Source organism: Fukomys damarensis, unplaced genomic scaffold (assembly GCF_012274545.1).
Source record: "Fukomys damarensis isolate Sample0158 unplaced genomic scaffold, DMR_v1.0_HiC HiC_scaffold_33, whole genome shotgun sequence".
In the NCBI taxonomy this organism is placed as follows: Eukaryota; Metazoa; Chordata; class Mammalia; order Rodentia; family Bathyergidae; genus Fukomys; species Fukomys damarensis.
Window position 1 is genome coordinate 28471529 of NW_022900945.1, and position 20629 is coordinate 28492157.

At 37.9% G+C, this 20629-nt stretch overlaps 1 pseudogene; it reads right to left on the reverse strand.

Moving 5' to 3' along the window:
- Positions 1 to 18102: 18102 nt before the first annotated feature.
- Positions 18103 to 19480, reverse strand: LOC104873305 (annotated as a pseudogene).
- Between the last annotated feature and the right edge of the window lie 1149 nt (positions 19481 to 20629).

Sequence of the window (20629 nt, forward strand, 5' to 3'; positions counted from 1 at the left end):
CTGTTCAGCTTTCTCCTGGAGTGTCTGAAACTTCTTTTGTGTTTGAAACTTCATTGCCAGAAGCCTTAGAAGGTGTAGGGCATTTTGGTGGCATCTTAGGGCTTTAAGAACATAGCCAAGAACTACAAATAACAAAGAACTCGAAATAGCTACACAGGTTACACATGAAGTGGGAATGCTGGTGCATCTGATGCGTTATAGGGTGGTAACTGCCAGTCAGTGGCAAAGGGAACTGAATAACTCTCTTAGATTGCCTATTTGCAAACCTCCTGCCAAAAAACACAAAACACAAAAAACAAACAAAACAACAGTTGTGGAGGATATTTGTGGTTTCCAGGAATTTGTGAAGGTTTTGGTGAACAATTGTTAGTTAGGTTCTAGGGAAAAATCCATGAATGGTGGAGGCCGTGAACTCTGAACCTCAACTTCATAAGAGTATACTATAGAGCAGTCACCCCAGCCAATACAGGTAACTGTATTGGTTAGTGTCATAGTAGTCCAAAATATCAGGGTATTCATTCTCATCTTTGAATAGATTTGAACTATTTATGTGATGTAGTAGAAGCATTCTGGCTTTGTAAGTCAAGAGATCTAAATCAACATAGCCCACATTTTTAGGGATGAGAATAAAATTTCTGTGATAGAGCAACCATATAATACTTAGACAAAAGAGTCCTATTTTATCCCTTATTTCTGGACCCATGTGTTCTGGCAATGGGAGAAATAATATGTGTTGACCACTGACTAAAAGTGTATGCTACACTTTATATGACAGCACCTCAATCTCTGAGTGACTTGTCTCCCACTTGCCTTACTGAGTTTTGACAGGCCATTATTTTGTATGATTTGTTACATGGAAAGATCTCTGAATTTTATATTCATGGTCCTATCGGTATATTTCTTTTGCTGTGAAATGGGCTTCTTATTTAGGAGTGTTAATTGTAAGGGATACCATGTCTATAAGGTCATGGATGATAGTGTTCTAGAAAGGAACTTCAGATTCATGTCCTCAGAAGAAGTGTCTGTTTTCATAAGGACAAGTGCCTGGTACTCCATTACAGGAGGGAACCATGGTCAATAGCCACCAAGTAGCTGTTGTTTCTCAGGAAATGCCCTATGGTTAGCTCAGTCTTTGTTTTTAGCAGATTAGGCCCTCAACAGTGACAGTTGAAAGTTCAAATTAGTGAGTGGAGCTTTGTGTTACATAGTCCATACATAACCTCCATCTGTGCTGCCATATTTATTTTGTACTGAGTAGTCACTGTGCTGCTAGGGGGAGAGGCTAACTGACATCCATAGGATGAGTCATTTGATCATTTCATTAGCGAGGTTTTCTCTGTAGTGGTTGTCCTTCAATAAACATCACAGGAGACCCAAATATCCTTGCATTTGTGCTCATTTGGAGAGTTCCCATATATCTGTACCTCAGATCCCTTGTTATCAGTCTTCTGATTATGTTCTTTTAACATCTCTGACCATATGGCTGTTAGCCACTGCCCATAAAATACTATGGATCCCATGTTTATAGCGGCACAGTTTGTAATAGCTAAATCTTGGAAACAACCTATTTGCCCATCCGTTGGAAACTGGATAAAGAAGATGTGGTTTTTCTATAAAATGGAATATTACTCAGCCATAAAGAGCGAGAGAATAGATTCATTCATAGGAAAATGGATACATATTGAAGATATACTCCTAAGTGAAATAAATAAGTCCCACATGTGTAAATACCAAATAGTTTCCCTGGTGTGAATATTCTGCAACAATGCATAAGATTCTAATAAGATTACTGACATTTAGAAATGGGAGGAAAGGAGCTAAAGGTGTAGGGAAGGTGTGATACGTAGGGGAAGAACAAAAAGGGAAAAGAAAAAAATGTGAGAGAATGAAAAGATGAAAATAAAGTGTTTGTAGATGGGGAGGGGAGGAGGGGGTGAAGGGAGGGCAGAGGTAAGGGGAAAAAAATGAGAATCAAGACTTGCCATGTAAAGGTACATGATCCCAACAATGAATGTAAATGTACTGTATCCCTAAATGTACCAATAAACTCAATAAAAAAAAAAATACTATGGATCTACACTTCTGGATAGCTCTTCATCTATAGAAAGTAGATAATTAGAAGCACCACTTAAAGAGGCTCTGCCCACTGAGATTTCTCTTCAGTTCTATCATTCAGAGAGTCTTCATGTCAGAGTGGTAAACCAGGCCTGAATTCTTTCTTCCTCAGTTGCTAAATTATGGCTACTCCCTCTGAAGTCATTGGTGTGGACTGGGGAAAAGGAAGATAAGAAGGAGTAGACATTATGCATAACTGAAGCACTCAATCACAGCTTACAGGCATCTTTAGGACCTGCTCATGCCTCACATACTACTCCATATTGTACATATTACTTCACCTGTATATGCCCAGATTTGTGATCTTTATGGATGAAATAATATCTAATTCGTGACATGCAGATGAGGTTCCATAGGTCCAGGAACAAATTATAAAGTTTCTATCACTGAGCTACATTGCTAGCCTAGTTAGGAGTTTTTTGTTTGTTTTGTTTTTTAGAAATATTGCTATTTACAAAAAGAAAAGGAAAAGAGTGGCTTTGGTTTCAAATCCTTAAGCTGTCCTGGACTTGTGAAAGGCTCCAATACACTATTAACACGGCCAAAACTACACCAAACACCTGTACTCTGTGGAGTGTCTATCTGCATTCCAGATTTGAGGCAGCAACTTAATGAAGCTTCCACTGTGAATGTCAGTTTGGCCTAGAAAATGCCATGCAGCTCTGTTGCAAAGGACTTGGAGAGTTCTAAAGCTTTCATTCTGAGTCATAAGCCCAAGTAGCACAGCAACTCAAACTATAGTCCAGATCTCTAGCTTCTTTAGGCAACTCGAGCATTAAGCAGTAAATGAGTCAAAGCATCGTATTCAAATACAGGATATACTGCTTTCAAACTACAAAGGTTCCTACAAAGCATTGTACTTAAATAGTAGGAGCACAAGGAAAACATCTTACTTCTCATGTTGAGCTATCCTGGATATTCCTCCAAACTTTAGCTCCATGAATACCTTACCAACCTGATAACCATCTGGATTTGGGTGGTTTTAGAAGGAGTGATTGAAAAATATGATGAATGTTTAAAAGTTATTAGTGAAAGACATACTGCCTTTCATTACCCTCAAAATACTCCTCCTTTTTTGAATCGGGTCTTTATATTTGGGGGGACTAATTGCTTTGAGTTCTTTATATATCCTTGATAATAGTCCTTTGTCTGAGGTACAGCTGGTAAAAATTTTTTCTGAAATGAACAGACATTTCTCATACAAAGAAGTAAAAGCAGCAAGAAAATATATGAAAAAATGTTCCACATCACTGGTCATTCGAGAGATGCAGATCAAAACAACACTGAGATTCCACCTCACCCCACAAAGAATGGCTGCTATCAAGAAATCACACAATAACAAATGTTGGCGGGGTTGTGGGGAGAAAGGAACCCTCCTCCATTGTTGGTGGGAGTGCAGACTAGTGCAACCACTATGGAAATCAATATGGAGATACCTCAAAGAGCTTGGACTGGAGGTTCCATTTGACCCAGCCATCCCTCTGTTGGGTATCTTTCCAAGAGAACTAAAAGAATCATATCACAGAGAAGTATGTGCACCCATGTTTATAGCGGCACAGTTTGTAATAGCTAAATCTTGGAAACAACCTATTTGCCCATCCGTTGGAAACTGGATAAAGAAGTTGTGGTTTTTCTATAAAATGGAATATTACTCAGCCATAAAGAGCGAGAGAATAGATTCATTCATAGGAAAATGGATACATATTGAAGATATACTCCTAAGTGAAATAAATAAGTCCCACATGTGTAAATACCAAATAGTTTCCCTGGTGTGAATATTCTGCAACAATGCATAAGATTCTAATAAGATTACTGACATTTAGAAATTTGAAGAAAGGAGCTAAAGGTGTAGGGAAGGTGTGATACGTAGGGTAAGAACAAAAAGGGAAAAGAAAAAAATGTGAGAGAATGAAAAGATGAAATAAAAGTGTTTGTAGATGGGGAGGGGAGGAGGGGGTGAAGGAAGGGCAGAGGTAAGGGGAAAAAATGAGAATCAAGACTTGCCATGTAAAGGTACATGATCGCAACAATGAATGTAACTGTACTGTATCCCTAAAATGTACCAATACACTCAATATAATTAAAAAAAAAATACTCCTCCTTACTTTGAACACACTCATCCCATTTTTCTTGGCATTTATGAAGCAATTCCAGAAGTCTTTCTTCATGAGTGTCTTTACAAAATGTGGTTAAAAAAATGCAGCAAATGCTGCTGTTGAGTGCCATCCCATGGAAAAGCAGGCTTATAAAAATGTTACAGTGTCCATCTTATTCACTAGATCTGGCACTATGTGATTTCTGGCTCTTCCCTAAAGTAAAAATGACCATGAAAGGTAAATGTTTTCAATCATGTTTGTATACCAAAGCAGCCACAATAGTGCAACTAAAGACATTCATTATCAAGTAAGAAAAAGTAAACACAAAAGAATATATACTGTATGATTCTGCAAATTCAAGAACAGACAAGATGATCCTAAGTTAGGACCTATACTTATTTGCTAAAACTAAAAGACAAGCAAGGAAGTTGTTGTAATAAGGGAGGGCAGGGATAAGGGGAAAAAATGAGAACAAAGACCTGTCATGTAAAGGTACAAGATGCCAATGATGAATGTAACTGTATTGTATACCTAAAGTGTACCAATAAAATCAATAAAAAAATAAAAGTCAGGATGACAATTACCTATAATGGGAAGGGATAAGGTTGTGGTTGGAAAGCAGCATATGATAATTTTTTGGGAAATGCCTACATCCTATTTCTCTCCAGAATGCTGGTTTCTGAGATATTTTGTTTAATTTTGTTCCTTAGGTTATAATTAATGTATATCCCCCCCCAAGTAGACTTGGATTAAAAATGCAAATTAGTATTCTTGGTACATTAGAAAATACTGACATAATTCTAAGTATTTATAATTAATAGAATTTTTCAGTCTGCAGATTTGGCCACAAATTTGTAAGGCAGGTGGAGAAGGGCAGACTATTTCAAGCAATAGGATCATCTTTTTTGCTTCAGTGCTGGGGGTGTCATCCAGCTGCATGCTATTCAAGTACTCTGCCAGAAGCTACATCTCCAACCCTCTAGGACATCATGTTTTTCTTTCTTTCTCTCTCCCTTCCTCCCTCCCCCACCTTCCTGGAGAACGAATCCAGGGCATTTGGCACACTGCACTACATCTGCAGCCCCTATTTAAAATTTTAAATTTTGAGGCAAATGCTCACTAAATTGCTAAATTGCCAGGCTGGCCTTGAACTTGGACTCTTCTTACCCCAGCCTTGCAGAGTGTTGGGATTACAGGGAAATCTTTTCTGAAGAGATGATATTTGAACAAGCACCTGGATGGAAAATGGGTCAACCACAGGAAAATAGTGGAGCTGGATGGAGTTGGATTGAGAGTAGTCAGATGAAAACAGTTTATTCAAAATCCAGTGGTTGGATTGAGTAGTAGCAGCTGCTGCCTTAAAAAAAAAAATGTAGCTATAATTTGATTGAACCGTAGACTAAGCAGTTTTGTAATGTTGGTGTGGAGTGCTATAACTATGCCTCTTCTAAGCTCAGCCCAGCCTAGGTAGGCCTCTACCTGCCTTCCACTTGGCGAGGGCCCTTATGGCTGTAACTGGCCATATAGTCATGTGCCTTTGAACACAATATGTATGTATTGTGGTGGTTAATCTTGGCTGTCAACTTGACTGGATTGACAGATGCCTAGAAAATTAGTAAAGCACACTTCTGAGTGTGTCCGTGAGGGTGTTTTCAGAGATACTGGCATGTAGGTCAGAAAACAGTGTAGGGAAGATACTCCCCCTTCCCTCCCCCAGTGTGGGTGGCACCATCCAGCTGGAGAGAGCAAAAAGTGGAAAAATGAAGCTTGGAACTGGGCATGGTATACATGCTTGTTATCTCAGCACTCAAGAGGTTGGGAGGCTGAGACAGGTGGTTTGCTGTGAGTTTGAGGTCAGCCTAAGCTGTACAGTGAGTTCAAGGCCAGCCTAAACTACATAGCGAGGCCCTGTCTCAAAGACAAAAAACAAAACTAAAACAAGGTTGGGAGGACGTACATGCACAGCTCTTCTTGAGTGGGTGAATTTTTTTAGATTCTTTAGCCTTTGAGTATGGATATGCACCACAGAGAGTCTCCAGGGGACTTGTGGCCTTCATCCTTGAACACTTGCCATATCATTGCTCTCTCTTCTTCTGAGGCCTCCAGTACTTTGGACTGAGCAGCTACTGATTTCTCCAACTCTCCACCTTGCAGATGGACACTGTGGGGTTATTTAGCCTCTGATCATGTAAGCCAAACTCATAAATTTTTTCTATTCCTCTGGAGGACCATGACTAGTACAACATATATAATTTATATTACTATGAACATGAAATATGTACAGTTTCCTGTTTCCTTAGTACCTAAGGTGTGGCTTATCAACCAGCATCATCTACAAATTGCTATGTTAGAAATGTAAAATCTCATGCACTATCCCAGACGCACTGAATTAGTATCTACAATTTAATAAGATTTTAGGTGATTTGTGTGCACATTAAAATTTGAGAACTAAATGAAAAAATGGAAACAAAGTCTTTGTAGATAGGGAGGGGTGAAGGCATTTAAGGGAGAGCAGGGGAATGGAGAAAAACTAAGAATCAAGATGCATTATGTAAAGGTGCAAATTTCCAATGATGAATGTCATTATATTCTATACCTTAAATGTACCAATAAAATTAATTAAAAAATTTAAAACTACCTTATAATTGTATGTTCCATAAATATATGAGGGCATTGATATTGAAAACTTGTACAATAACGCCAGGTGTGGTGGCGTGTGCCTGTAATCCCAGCACTTGGGAGGCTGAGGCAGGAGGATCGCTGTGAGTTTAAGACCAGCCTGGGCTACATAGTGAGTTCCAGGTCAGTCTCAACTAAAGAGTGAGACCCTGTCTCAAAAACCAAAAAAAAAAAACCAGAAAGGAACTTGTACAATAGATACTCATATTGTAAAGAGTACTCCAGAAAGCTAAAAATATTATAAAATTCCAAAATGTCTTTGTCAAGCAATACTTGATAACGTGTGTCTAGAATTTCTTATATAGTTTTAGTTTTGTCTTTTGTCTCATAATTGAATACTCAAGTGAATAGAGATTACTGAATATAAGAGTGAGACCCTGTCTCAAAAACCAAAAAAAAAAAACCAGAAAGGAACTTGTACAATAGATACTCATATTGTAAAGAGTACTCCAGAAAGCTAAAAATATTATAAAATTCCAAAATGTCTTTGTCAAGCAATACTTGATAACGTGTGTCTAGAATTTCTTATATAGTTTTAGTTTTGTCTTTTGTCTCATAATTGAATACTCAAGTGAATAGAGATTACTGAATATATGACAGGAATTGTAAATCCACCTTTCTTAGTACGAGAAGTGAACTCTACCTTATCTTAATTATGCTAACTGTATGGGACCTTTGCTTGTTACCATTATTATTATTATTATTATTATTTTTAAGAGTAGGAGAAATTTATTGAGGGAAAGAAAGTTTCTGTTTAATAGAGACAGAAGGGGGACCAGAAAGTGGGTTGCCTTGTTACCATTATTTTTGACCCTTTAATTTGCTGCTTTCCACTTAACTTTACACAAAAGGGAAAATATAACATCAAACAATTATAAAAATTCAGCTAAGTAAGATGATACTGTTAATATTTTGGGATTATCATGTAATCATCTTTTGAAGCGTGAAAGTCTGATTTTGATAAATGAAAAACTTCCAGAAAAATGAATGATTAAAAATAGGAGCAACCCTTCCATATTATGAAAAACAAACAAAAATGTCTTATGTTTGCAGAAACTGTCAATGTTATATAGAAAATATCAAGCAGTAAAGAAAATTGGGGAATGGAATCTTCATTTTTGATCAGTTTGTCATTTCAACTAATTTAATACCTCAATCTGTTTGCTTTCCACCATTTAGGTTTTTTTGTTTGTTTGTTTTTTGTTTTGTACCAGAGATCGAACTCAAGACCTTGTGCTTGTGAGGCACATGCAGTGCCATTAAGCTACGTCCCCCAGCCCCATTTAGTGGTTTTTTTTTTTTTTTTACTAGATTGCTTTCTTCCCCCACATAACCTGGACCATAGGTTTTACAGGTTTCAGTTTCTGCACATCACCTCAAGTTATGTTGCATTATTCCTTCTACCTCTTATGTATGTGTGTATGTATGTATGTACTGGGGATTGAACTCAAGACCTTGAACTTTAGGGGCAGGTGTGGTGCCACTGAGTTAAGTTCCTAGCCCTTTATTACTTTTTTTGTTAGAGTACTCCGGAGAAACAGATCTTTCATTCTCTCTTTCCTTCCTTCCCTTCTCTCTTTCTTTTCTTTCTTTCTTTCTTTCTTTCTTTCTTTCTTTCTTTCTTTCTTTCTTTCTTTCTTTCTTTCTTTCTTTCTTCTCTCTCTCTTTCTTCTCTCTTTCCTTCCTTCCTTTTTTCTTTCTTCCCTTCTTTTCTTTCTTTCTTTTTTCATCTTATATATCTGAGAAAGAGAGTGAGAGGGAGAGAGAGAATTCATTTCAAGTAGTTGGCTTATGCTTTATGTAGTTATGGAAGCTGGCGACACCAAAATCTATAGGGTGGGCTAGTAAGCTGGAGACCTTAACATAGCCAAAACTGCAGTTCAGGTCTAAAGGCCTGTTGGGCTGGACACCCAGGATAGAGCTCATGTTGCCATTGAGGCCAGAAAGCAGTGTTTGCTGGCAGAATTTCTCTTGCTTGGGGGTAGTTGAGACTATTGTTCTATTCAGTTTTTTTATTGATTGGATGAAGCTCAACCACATTATGGGGGACAGTCTGCTTTACTCATAATTTGTTGATTTAAATATTGTATCCAGGGTCGGGGATTTGGCTCAGTGGTTCTGCCGCCTGCCTCACAAGCGCAAGGACTGGAGTTTGATCCCTGGTACCAAAAGAAAAAAGAAAAAAATGGTATCCAAAAACACCCTCACAGAAACATGCAGAATAATACCAGGCCAAATATCTGGCCCATCCAAGTTAATACATGAAATTATCCATCTTTCACTGTGCTTTAAGAAATAAAAATATGGCTGGTAGCTCATAATTGTTTGACTCATTGCAATCTCTTTCCCTGGTTTTTAAGACATTTAAGACATTTCTAAGATGTTAAAGGCTGACATGAATTTATAATAGCATTGGTAAGGAGGATATTGTTTACAAAATAAGTTAACAACTTGACAAACTGTAGCTTACTTTGGCTTGAATGCCTCCTTCTAAGTCAAAACTGGCCATAATACCAGATTCCACAAAAATCTTCATTTCTGCTAGCCTGGGAGTATAAAAAATATGATCTCAGAGACATGTATTGATTTTTTTTAAAGCAAACTCATCTGTTTTGGGGTATCTTTCCAGAGCTCTAAAATTGTGTTTCCTTAGTTCATTGTTGGCAAGACACCCTGCAAGCATTACTAGGAGGGAATTCAGAGACTATGCTCTTTTCTGTGTGATTCTTAACTTGGTATATTTGATGATGCTGTTCCTCCAATGATCAGCCACTGCTAATATTTAGCAATAGACATCTCATGCAACTAAGGAAGCTATGCTGTTTCCTGAACTGAGAAATACAAAATGCTTTGGGCAGTCTATGACCTGGTCAGTTACATGTTTTTCTTGCAGGCTTGAACCCAACACAGGAACATGAACATTCCCAGGAATTGATTTGACCGTTGGGATCATTGTTAAGAATGGAGAAAGAGAACCATGTTGTTTAATGTGTAGAAGCTAGCACTGCTCCTAGCCCGATTCCTTAAACGCTCATGTAAACCCCATAACCTGTCTCCCTTTGTTTGGGACACCCATAGATATATCATCTCTTTTCACTGTCACTTGGGCAGCCTCTTGTATGTAAATTCCCCGGACAGATGCTTTGGATCCATCACTCTGGTGTTTGGTTCCTCTGTCTTTGGAACTCCTATCTCCTATCTAACTGGCCCTTTCTCAGGAAAGTGGGATGATCCCTTGGAAAAATTCTCCAGCTATCACTTTTAGGGTCAGGTTCAACCAGATGAGACACTAATCTAAATATAGAAATTTTCCATCTCCACAGAAAATCCCCTTGTGCCACTGTGCAGTTGATTTCCTACACTCCACAGGTGAGCATTGTCCCATTTCTATCACTGTAGGTTAGTTTTGGCTATGCTAGAACAAATGTGATATTGAATAATAGGTACTCTTTTGTATCCATCTTTTTTCACTGTCTGTGGCTCAGCCATAATGTGTGTGAATCAGTGGTTTGTGATTTTTATTTCTCACTGTAGTTCATTGTATGAATTTATTCTCCATTGATGGACATTATGAATAAAGCTACTAAAATATTCATGTACAAATCTTTTTATAGATTCATGTTTTCCTCTGTCTTGTTAAATATGTAGGAAATGAATTTTTATGATGAGTATATATTTAACTTTATAAGAAATTATCAGACTGTTTCCAAAGTGGTTGCACCATTTTCCACTTCCCCATCCACGTTCCAGGAGCATTTCCTGGTATCTCTGCTCTTTTTAATTTTAATCCCTCTAGTGGATGGGATGTCACACCCAGGCTTATTTTTTTTTCAGCTTTAATTGAGTTTATTGGTACATTTTACGGATACAGTACAGTTACATTCATTGTTGGGATCTTGTACCTCTACATGACAAGTCTTGATTTTCATTTTTTCCCCTTGTCCCTGCCCTCCCTTCACCCCTTCCTCCCCTCCCCATCTACAAGCACTTTATTTCCATCTTTTCATTATCTCACACTTTTTTCTTTTCCCTTATTACCCTTCCCCTACCCATCCCACATTCCCTACACCTTTAGCTCCTTTCTTCCCATTTCTCAATGTCAGTAATCTTATTAGGATCTTCTGTATTATTGCAGATTATTCACACCAGAGAAGCTATTCGGTATTTACACAAGTGTGCCTTATTTATTTCACTTGGGAGTATATCTTCAATATGTATCCATTTTCCTATGAATGAATCTATTTTCTCATTCTTTATGGCTGACTAATATTCCATCTTATAGAAAAATCACATCTTCTTTATCCAGTTTCCAACTGATGGGCAAATGGGCTGTTTCCAAGTGTTAGCTATTACAAACTGTGCCGCTATAAACCTGAGTGCGCACACATCACTGTGATATGATTCTTTTAGTTCTTTGAAAAGATACCCAGCAGAGGAAAGGCTGGGTCAAATGGAACCTCCAGTCCAAGCTCTTTGAGGTATCTCCATATTGATTTCCATAGTGGTTGCACCAGTCTGCACTCCCACCAACAATGGAGAAGGGTTCCTTTCTCCTCACAACCCCACCAACATTTGTTATTGTGTGATTTCTTGATAGCAGCCATTCTTTGTGGGGTGGTCATTCGAGAGATGCAGATGAAAACAACACTGAGATTCCACCAAGGCTTATTTTTAATCGCCTGTAGATTTTCTTAAGTAGTCTAAAACAAGCAGTTATCTGGAAGTAAAATATTTCAGAAGCTGAGGCTAATGGGATTCATCTATAAAGAGCACATTTGTTAGTCCGTTTCCTCTTAGAATGCCATGGGATGGACAATAACAGAGGGCGGTTTGACTCGTGGTTCTGGACACTGGAAGTCCAACAGCATGGCATCAGCATCTGGTAAGTTTCTTTCTTGGTGGGGAGTTTCTGCAAAGGCCCCCTGTGGCATAGTCGTCACATGGCCAGAAGCCTCATGAGAGACAGCCGGACTGGCTTTTGTAACGGACGGAGTCTTGTAATAACTAATCCACTCCCTCAATAGCCCATTGACCCATTAATCCATGAATAGACTAATTCATTGAGATCGGTGCCCTTATGACACAGTCAATTCCCAAGGGTCTCACCTCAGAACCCTGCCACACTGGATCAAATTTCCAGAATGTGAAATCAGGGGGAAGCATTCACACTATAGCAGTATTGTTCATCACTGTCTTGGTTTCAGTAGAACCTTGTTCTAGTTTTGTGCTAGTGTAAAGTGTGCCAGTGTGTTTTTACACTGTCGGAATCCAACTTGATGGTTAGTGCTGCAATTACTGTTTTAGTGGTCTTTTGAAGGTCCAGGGTGGATTGCCAATGTAGGCAATACTAAGCCTCAGGACACTAAGCAGCCAATCACTTCTGGGTAGAGACAGATGACTGAGTTGTTGGGAGTCCTTTGCTAGAAACCAGTGGGAAAGATGACTAAGGAAGCTCTTCTGTCTTGGGTGAGTTGGTTCTTACTTACATGACACCTGGATAGTAGCAAGCATGGACTCTGCTCCTGTTCCCTTCCCTGGGACTCAGTTTTCTAGCTGATCTCAGAGCATCACCTCTGCTTTTGTCATGTAGTCCTTTCAGGTTGGCCCCCTGATCTCTAGGTACTACTATTTCTCCCTCTCAAAACATCTCCTTTAAAGCCCCTTCACTCCCAGCCTGGAGGAAATTATGTCCTCTGTAGAGAAAAAAGCTCATCATGGTAGAGATCACTGGGTGCTTACTTAATTCCCATTTTAACCTTCTTTCAAAATTGAGCCTGTTTTTCCTCAAGTACAATGCTATCTAGAATAAAAACCATCTTTTTCAGCTCTCCTTGGAACTAGTCATGTCCGTTAGACTAAAGTCTGGATCAATAGAATTCCCGAATGTGACTTCTTGAATAGTTTAACTCACGGGTAGTTTTGTCACATTTGCCCTTTCCTCTCCTCCTGCTGGGACTGTGGACACAATTGCAAAGACTCCAAAGACAGCCTTGAATTGTGAGGCGAGCCTGAGGGTAAAAATGGAGTAGAAAATAGGGATTCCCTTCTGAACGTTTTTGTGAAAGAATATACCTTTGGCTGGGCCTAGTGGCCCACTCCTGGAATCCCAGCACTCTGAGAGCTGAGGTAAGGAGGAATGGGAAGTTCAAGCCCAGGCTAGGCAACTTAGTGACTTAGTGAGATCTTGTCACAAAATAAAAAATAAAAGGGGCTAAGGAGATAGCTCAATGTGAAAGGCCTGGATTTAGTTCCTATTACTATAAAAAATTATGTTTCTTTGTAACTTAAAGACATATTTTAGATTTTCTATCAGATATTGTCGAACCCAACCCTGGATTTTATGAAATTTGGTACTTTAGTTCAAGCAATACTGTCTAAAATGTGACTGAGAATTATTCCAAGTAGAATTTTTCCAAGTTTATGGTTTGAACTTTTTGCCTTGAGTTCTTAGAAAATAGATCTTTTTAAGTCAGTTTCCGAAACACAGTGTCCAACAACATCGCTCCTCTGGTCACTGTCCACCGTGGGTAGCGGCAGTGAAGGTGAAAATGCCCTTGTGGTTTGGGCCAAGGAAAGGACACAGGTCAAGTGGAAAAGACAAGTGCATTAGCATTTTCAGAAGCCATCCCAGAGGTCAATATTCCTCAAATAGATAAATATTTCTTTGACTACTTGTAGAAAAACATCATGTTAGAACATTCTTAGTTTATATTCCCGTGTTTCCAATGGCATACATGTCAGTTAGGAATGCTTTTGCTTTCATTATTGCAAATGCTTTGTTTTCTGTGATTGTTGCTAATAATTCTGGAAATTTGCACGATGCTAAGTCACTGGAGGACACTAGACACTTTGCTCTGCATTGTCCCAAAGACACAGAATTTTTATAAACACGACAGCAACAAACGACACACACAGAGGGGGAAAATCTGGAGGAAAAATATCTGCTGTAAGTTAAATTTCTGTTCATTTTTTTGTTTGTTTTCATTAAGGTCAATGCTGTATTTACATTATCAGCCCATACAAATGTGAATTTCCAAGAAATCCAAGTGGAGAGAGAAGAGAGAGAGAAAGGCAGAATACAGTTGTTTCCTTCACAGTTAAGAGCTTTGTTCTAGGTGGTTAAGGAAGAAATTATTTATATTTCTAAACCATCCGTGTATCTATATGCATCACTCTACTCCAGGTACAAGGGAACATCTCAGTTAATGCTGGATGAATGAGGTTCCCTACGACCCAACATTCAGTTCCTAAGTTAACAAAGCTTTTTTTGGAAACTTCTTGGCGATGAACATATTTTAAAAATATTTTGTAGTTATGTGATAAGCAGAGTAGATTGGAAACAATGTAAGCTTGAAGCCTAGGGCTGGCAGAACAGCTCTGATCCCACATGGTTGGGAAGTAGGGAGGTCTCTCCGGGCCTGTCTAGGTAGAACCCTCAGCTGCCACTTTGCTGAATGTCACCTTGTTCCTCTGCCAGCAGGTCTTTCTTCTCCTTCTGTGCTGCTGCTTTTGCTTCTGCTTATCTTCCTCCTCCTTTTCTTCTCCCCTGAGCCCCTTCCTATTTCTGAAACTTCTTTTAATCTCTGTCAACGTAGAGGTTGGCCACTTATTAATTTCTTTGCCTTCTCTTTTTTGCCTTTTTTTCTTCTTTGCCATCTGTACTCTCCCTTCCTTTCCTCTTCCAAATTTTTCAATTTTTAGGGTAGTACAGTTGTCCTTTTATTGCCATGATTACCAAATGAACTGGCATCTTCTTTCAGTCAGTAGAACAATCCATCACAGTATGTCTTCTTAAACTTCATCTTTCTTTCCTTTTTATTATTTCTGTTGATACTCAAAATTATAGGCTTTGGAGATTGTTTCAAGGTTCATGTTTTCTTCATGAAATCTGGTAGTGCCTGACCCAATAACCAAAAACAGCGTAGCAGAGAGGGAGAGGGAGAGACATAGAGAGACCATTATTTTCCACAAAATTCTCTCCTCATTTCATATACACTTCCCTCATTGTTCTTGTAGTTCTGGAATTCCTCTTTTGTGAGTGTCTTTAGTTGTACGGTCGTGGTTGTCTCATTGTTCTGAATCAATTCAAAATGTTTTCCTTTCATGGTCATTTTGGCTTTGGGGAAAAGTCAGAAGTTGTACGTTGCCAGATCCAGTAAATACGATACATGAGGACAGAACATGTGTTTTACAACCTTGCCTTCCCATTGGATGGCACTCTGGAGCAGCATTCACTGTATTTTTGATCATGCCTCAAAAACACTTGTGAAAGAGGACTTTGAGAACTGTTTCAGACAGCGGCAAGAATGATGGCATATGTGTGTTTCGGGGAGGGTTGAGTGTTTTGAGGGAGACTAATGATGATGTGTCTTTTACTATAAATCCCCGACTTATGAGTAAGTTTTGTTCTTGGAAAACATTTTTAAATTGGATTTGTTCGTAAGTCTGACAAAGTGAGTCTTACACTCTTTTGTCACAAATATACAATGTAAAGTATAAAAAAACCCAAAGTTCCACATCAGCACTGCTTTTCCTCTTGCTCCCAGACACCTGGGGCTCTGACCCAGCACTGTCTGTACTGCTGAGCACTGTCGCGCTGCGCCGTGAGCACACAGCAGCACGACACTGAGTGCCCGGCAGACTCGCGAGCAACTTCCGTGATTTGTTTACTTTTACATAAAGCGAGGTCTGTTGTATCCGTGACCATTTGCAACTCAAATGCCTGTAGGTCAGAGGCTTACTGTAATAATTTTTTGAAAACTTTTAAACATTCACTCTATATTTTGATCATACCTCACAGTATACTGTCATATTTGTCCTACCTTTTATTAATTTTAATTGCCTAATTTAAAATTAATTTATATATATACAAACACACACACACACATATATACACACACACAGACACACACACACACATACATATAATGCAGTATGTTGTATATAGAGCTTGGTACTATCAGTGGGTTCAGTCATTCCCTGGGGGTCTGGGAACCTATCCTCCGTGGATAAGGGGGCTCTCGTATATGTGGAAGTCATGTACACCTTAAAACTAGAAAGTACGAAAGAAAGGTCTAATCCACCTACTTTTTTTTTTTGGATACTGAGGTAAGTTACTCAAGGCCACTCATACACAGTAGCAAAACCAGGGCTAGGGTCTAGGTGTCTAAGCCTATACATGAAAGACAATTATTTAGTCCTAAATATAAGGAGGACACAAAGAGCCAGAGAACAGTTATGGTCCAGTAGTTAGAGCCACTTCGGGAAAATATCTTTTCTGTTAAGTTCTGGCACGTTAAAAAGGAGATAATTTTCTTCACTCTTAGACGGTAAATAAACAAACAAAAATCCCTAAATTTATAGTCATAGCAAGTTCATTGGCTTTTCTCACAAAGAAAAACTATTTTCTTATCATTGCATTTATATATGATTAGAACATGCAGTGCCTGATGCTGAATCTTAGTGTATGCCTTGTTTCATACATATTGAAAGTTTTAAATGATCACATTATACATTTTGTTTGGAAGTAAACATTCTGTGTATCACAACATTATACTTATTTAAAAATCATTTACTAGTAGGGAAATGACAACAAAAATCTCCTTTGTTCAAATGACTAAATCTATAAAAATCAAATCTGAGACTTAGAAAGTTAGGAGTTGTTTAGTACAACTTTCCACTCCTTGCAGTAATTTTTAAAATTTATGACTGTGATAGGTTTCTAGCTCCCACCTGAAATCTCCAGAGGTCAGTGTCACCTTCATGAAGCAGCTGTTATTTTAACTCGATAGCACAGTAGCTAGTAAATTCTTTCTTGCATTGAATCAAAATCTGCTTTCTTTAACTTCCAGCTTTTTATCCTAGTTCTGGTCTCTGGAGCAACACAGAATTAGTACATGCTTCTTTCCATGATAGCCCTTCAAATAACTGAAAGCAGATATTATGACTTGCCTTATTCTTCACCTCCAAAATTGCTTGAATGATGTAAAAAATTATGTGTTCTTCCATTCACTTGGAAATCCACCTTTCATTGCATTCTGATTGGTCAATGTCCCCTTTAAAATGTGGAACCCAGAATTGAATTCTGTCTTACGGACATGGTTTACCTAGCCAGGAATACAATAGAACTGTCTTAGGTAGTGGTCTCTGGTAGTCATTTCTCAGGAAGACTCAACCTTCAGGCAGACTGAGTTCCTTAAGAGGGGGCCCGGGGATGCAGCTCTACAGTAAAACATTCACCTGGCTTGCAGGAGGTCTTGGGTTGGATGCCCAGAACCACACACATTGAAAAAGTTCCTTAAAGAAGGGGCTTACATGAAAATATTTGGTAAATTATAAATGAAGTAATTTGATGTACTTCATCAAAGACTTTTAAAAAATAGAACAATCAAAAATGTGAATTTTAAAAACACTTCTTTTAAAGCATTTTACATAGTGCTGATTTCAACTTTTGGGTTTGCAGAGTGAGCAAAAGGGTTAGTAGGTTTTCCTTGGTAAAAAGAAAGAAAGAAAGAAACAAACAAAAAAACCTCCTTTAATCCCAGTCATTATTATGGGCTCTTTTTGAGTTGAACAAAATTTAATATAATTTTTGGAAATATATTGCTTGTTTTTGAGACAGAGTCTTTCTGTTGTATCTCAGGCTGGCCTCGGATTTACTGTGTAGTTCAGCCTGGCCTGAACCCACTGGAATCCTCCTGCCTCAGCCTCCTGAGTATTGGTATCACCACTCCTAGCTTGGCATTATTGAAGTAAATGATAAATATCATTTTAAAAACTGGTATGTATTTATTTAATAAGATGATAGCAGGATCTCCTATTGACATTTAAAATTTTTGTTTTTTATTAGTGCATGTTAGCAGTACGTATTTAACATGGGGAGTTGATATATGAACATAACACATTTTAATTCTTTTCAAAGAGACATTTTAATAAGTAGAACTCTTTTAAAAGTAGAATTTTAAGTATATAATCTTTTTTTCTTTCTTCTTCTTTTTTTTTTTTTTGTACCAGAGATTGAACCCAGCTCCTTGTGCTTGTGAGGCAGGTGGCAGAACCATCCCCAGCAAGTATATAATCTTTATTTCTTCCATTTTATTGTTGACCTGTAAACTTTTATGATTTTAATTTTGTTACAATTAGAATGGGAATCTGACTTGAGTATAATTTAATATTATCATATATTTGTTCATTCTTAGCTGCTTTTTGAGTATCAATTATGTGTTAAGGGCTTTAAAAAGGTCTTGATTATTTCTTCCTTTTTCTTCATTAACTTTAGAAGAATTTTTGAAAAGAATAACTTTTTTTCTAATGTACTTAGTATGTATTTATACCCTAAATATTCTGATTAATTATTCCAACATTCTAACTGCAGCTTATAATTGGTGAATATAAATACAATCATGAAATATAAATAAAAGCCACAAATGGGGTAATGGTAATGATCAAAGCCCTACTCATTCCTTTATGCATAGTATGTATTAGTCTCTTTACTGTTACTATAACAAAATGCCTGATGTTTACTTTTTAAAGAAAAGAGGTTTAATTTGAAGGCTGAAAGATTGGGTAGCCCCATTGTTCATCTTCTGGTGAGGGCCTTATCATGGCTGGCCTCAGATTGGATGCATGTTTGAGAGGCAGAGATCATATAGAGAAAGGGACAACTGGAAAGAGGAAAGGATTCAGGCTCACTTTTTTTTTAAATGTTAAATATTCTTTATTTAGTATTAAACACACACCACACTAAAATGCCTTTCAGTAAGTAAAAGGCAGCAGTTTTTAGATACAGAGAAGTCATTAAATTGGCATATTCAAAATAAAAAATATAGATGTTCCTTGTCTTCAACCATTGCCTTTAACAGGTTAATAAAGAAATTCAAACAGTGGTCTTGCTTGGTCTGACAGTGAAGGACTTCCCTGATATTTAAACGTATTCACATGAGCAGTTATATAAATCTAAATATAAAATCAACCTCCAGTAGGTTTTGAGATAACATTCTCCATCTTTGTGAAGAGTCAAACATTACTGATCAAGTCCAAATATATATTTGTAAAGGGAAAACAGTGATAGTATTTACTGAACTGGAATTACTATCAAAACTTGAAAAAAAAAGATATCCATTTAACTATAAGACAATTTTACTTAAATCAGGACTGTCCAACAAAAATATTCTGTTAGCCACTCGTGATCTGAATTCTCGTGTATGAGATCTATTAAATTATGGTACACATAAAAAAAGCCATGCGACATTTCTGTTCTGCTATAATAAGGCAGTGTCTATTACTCATTAGCAGCTCTTTGGAGGTAAGCTATTAAGGCTGCCCTTCTCCCTTCTTAACACAGAGAAGAACATTTTTGTTCCAGGGATGTACTTCTTGGGATTCTCCAAGTACACCATCCATGCATCCTCTCCCCAGCCGATGCCTTTGTTCTTGTCATCTGTTTAAGAGAATCCAACAGCTTGACCTGTCTTCTGCCCAAACAGACCATGGAGATTTGGGCCAGTCTTGTGCTTGCCTCCCTTCTGCACAGTGTGGCACTGGGCACATTTCTGTGCAAAAATCTCCTTGCCTTTCTCAACATCACCCATGTTTAAATCTGCTGAGGCTCCTGCATCCCTGCTCTTTCCTCGTTACCATGGAGAAAGTTCCAGCTCAGAAGGCAGACATCCCGCTCTCTAGCCAGGATCACTCCTTGTAACAATCCTTGGGAGAACTGCCTGGGTCCCAGGAAAACTGCATCAGCGCCTTCTCTAGGCAGCTCCCTCAATGACTTGATTACTTCCCACTAAGCTCAACTTTCACAGGAGCCACACCATTTCCCGAACAGCCGCACTGGAGAATAAGTTCCTAACACATGAGCCATTGAGAACACAATTAAACCGTATCCAAACCATAGCACCGTAGGTTCTTGATCAACACTTGCCACATGAATACTGAGTATTAGAGTATTATTCCTAATCTCAGCAGTGAACCTTGTGTCATAGCTGGAGGTTAAATCTGACAGATTTATGTACCATTGTTCAAATAAGGAAGGCACTTTGGAACTGTATTTTAAGTATTTCAGAACTAGTATTTTAAGACCTCAAGCATATTTCGTGGTTAAAAGAAACTACTATATTTTCTAAAGCATGACAATATTGTGCTGGTAATGATTTGATTTGTAACGTGTCAAATGCTCTAAGAGCATAAATTATTTGAAAATATATACCTATTTAGAATAACAATTAATTGTTTAGTACTGTCCACACTGGAAAAATTTATTAAAGGAAACTCAGTAAATCACTTCCAAGAATTATGGCATTCTGAAAATATCTGGAAAAACAGACATTTGTTGGCATACTTTTAAAAAATTTTTACAATTTAAACTTTTTCTTGGTACTAGGGATTAAACTCATGATCTTGCGCTTGCAAGGCAGGCATGGTGCCACTGAGCTAAATCCTGGCCCTAAACTTTGTATTAGTTTTGAAGAGAAAAATAATAAATAATAGGAAATAGGGAGATAGATCTTTTGCAAAAGGGAAGAGGACCAATAAGTAGAGGGAGTAGGGAGGGAGAAGAAGGGGATGAATAAAACATTAAGATGTGTTATGTACATATACCATCTTCCCACTAGGAATGTGCTTGTCCTGTATTGCAGACATGTGCTAATAAAAAAAAAAAACTAAAAAAAAAGGGGGACAAGGTAGATCAGATTATGTATATTGATATTTAAGAATGTTTTCAGTAAATAGTTACT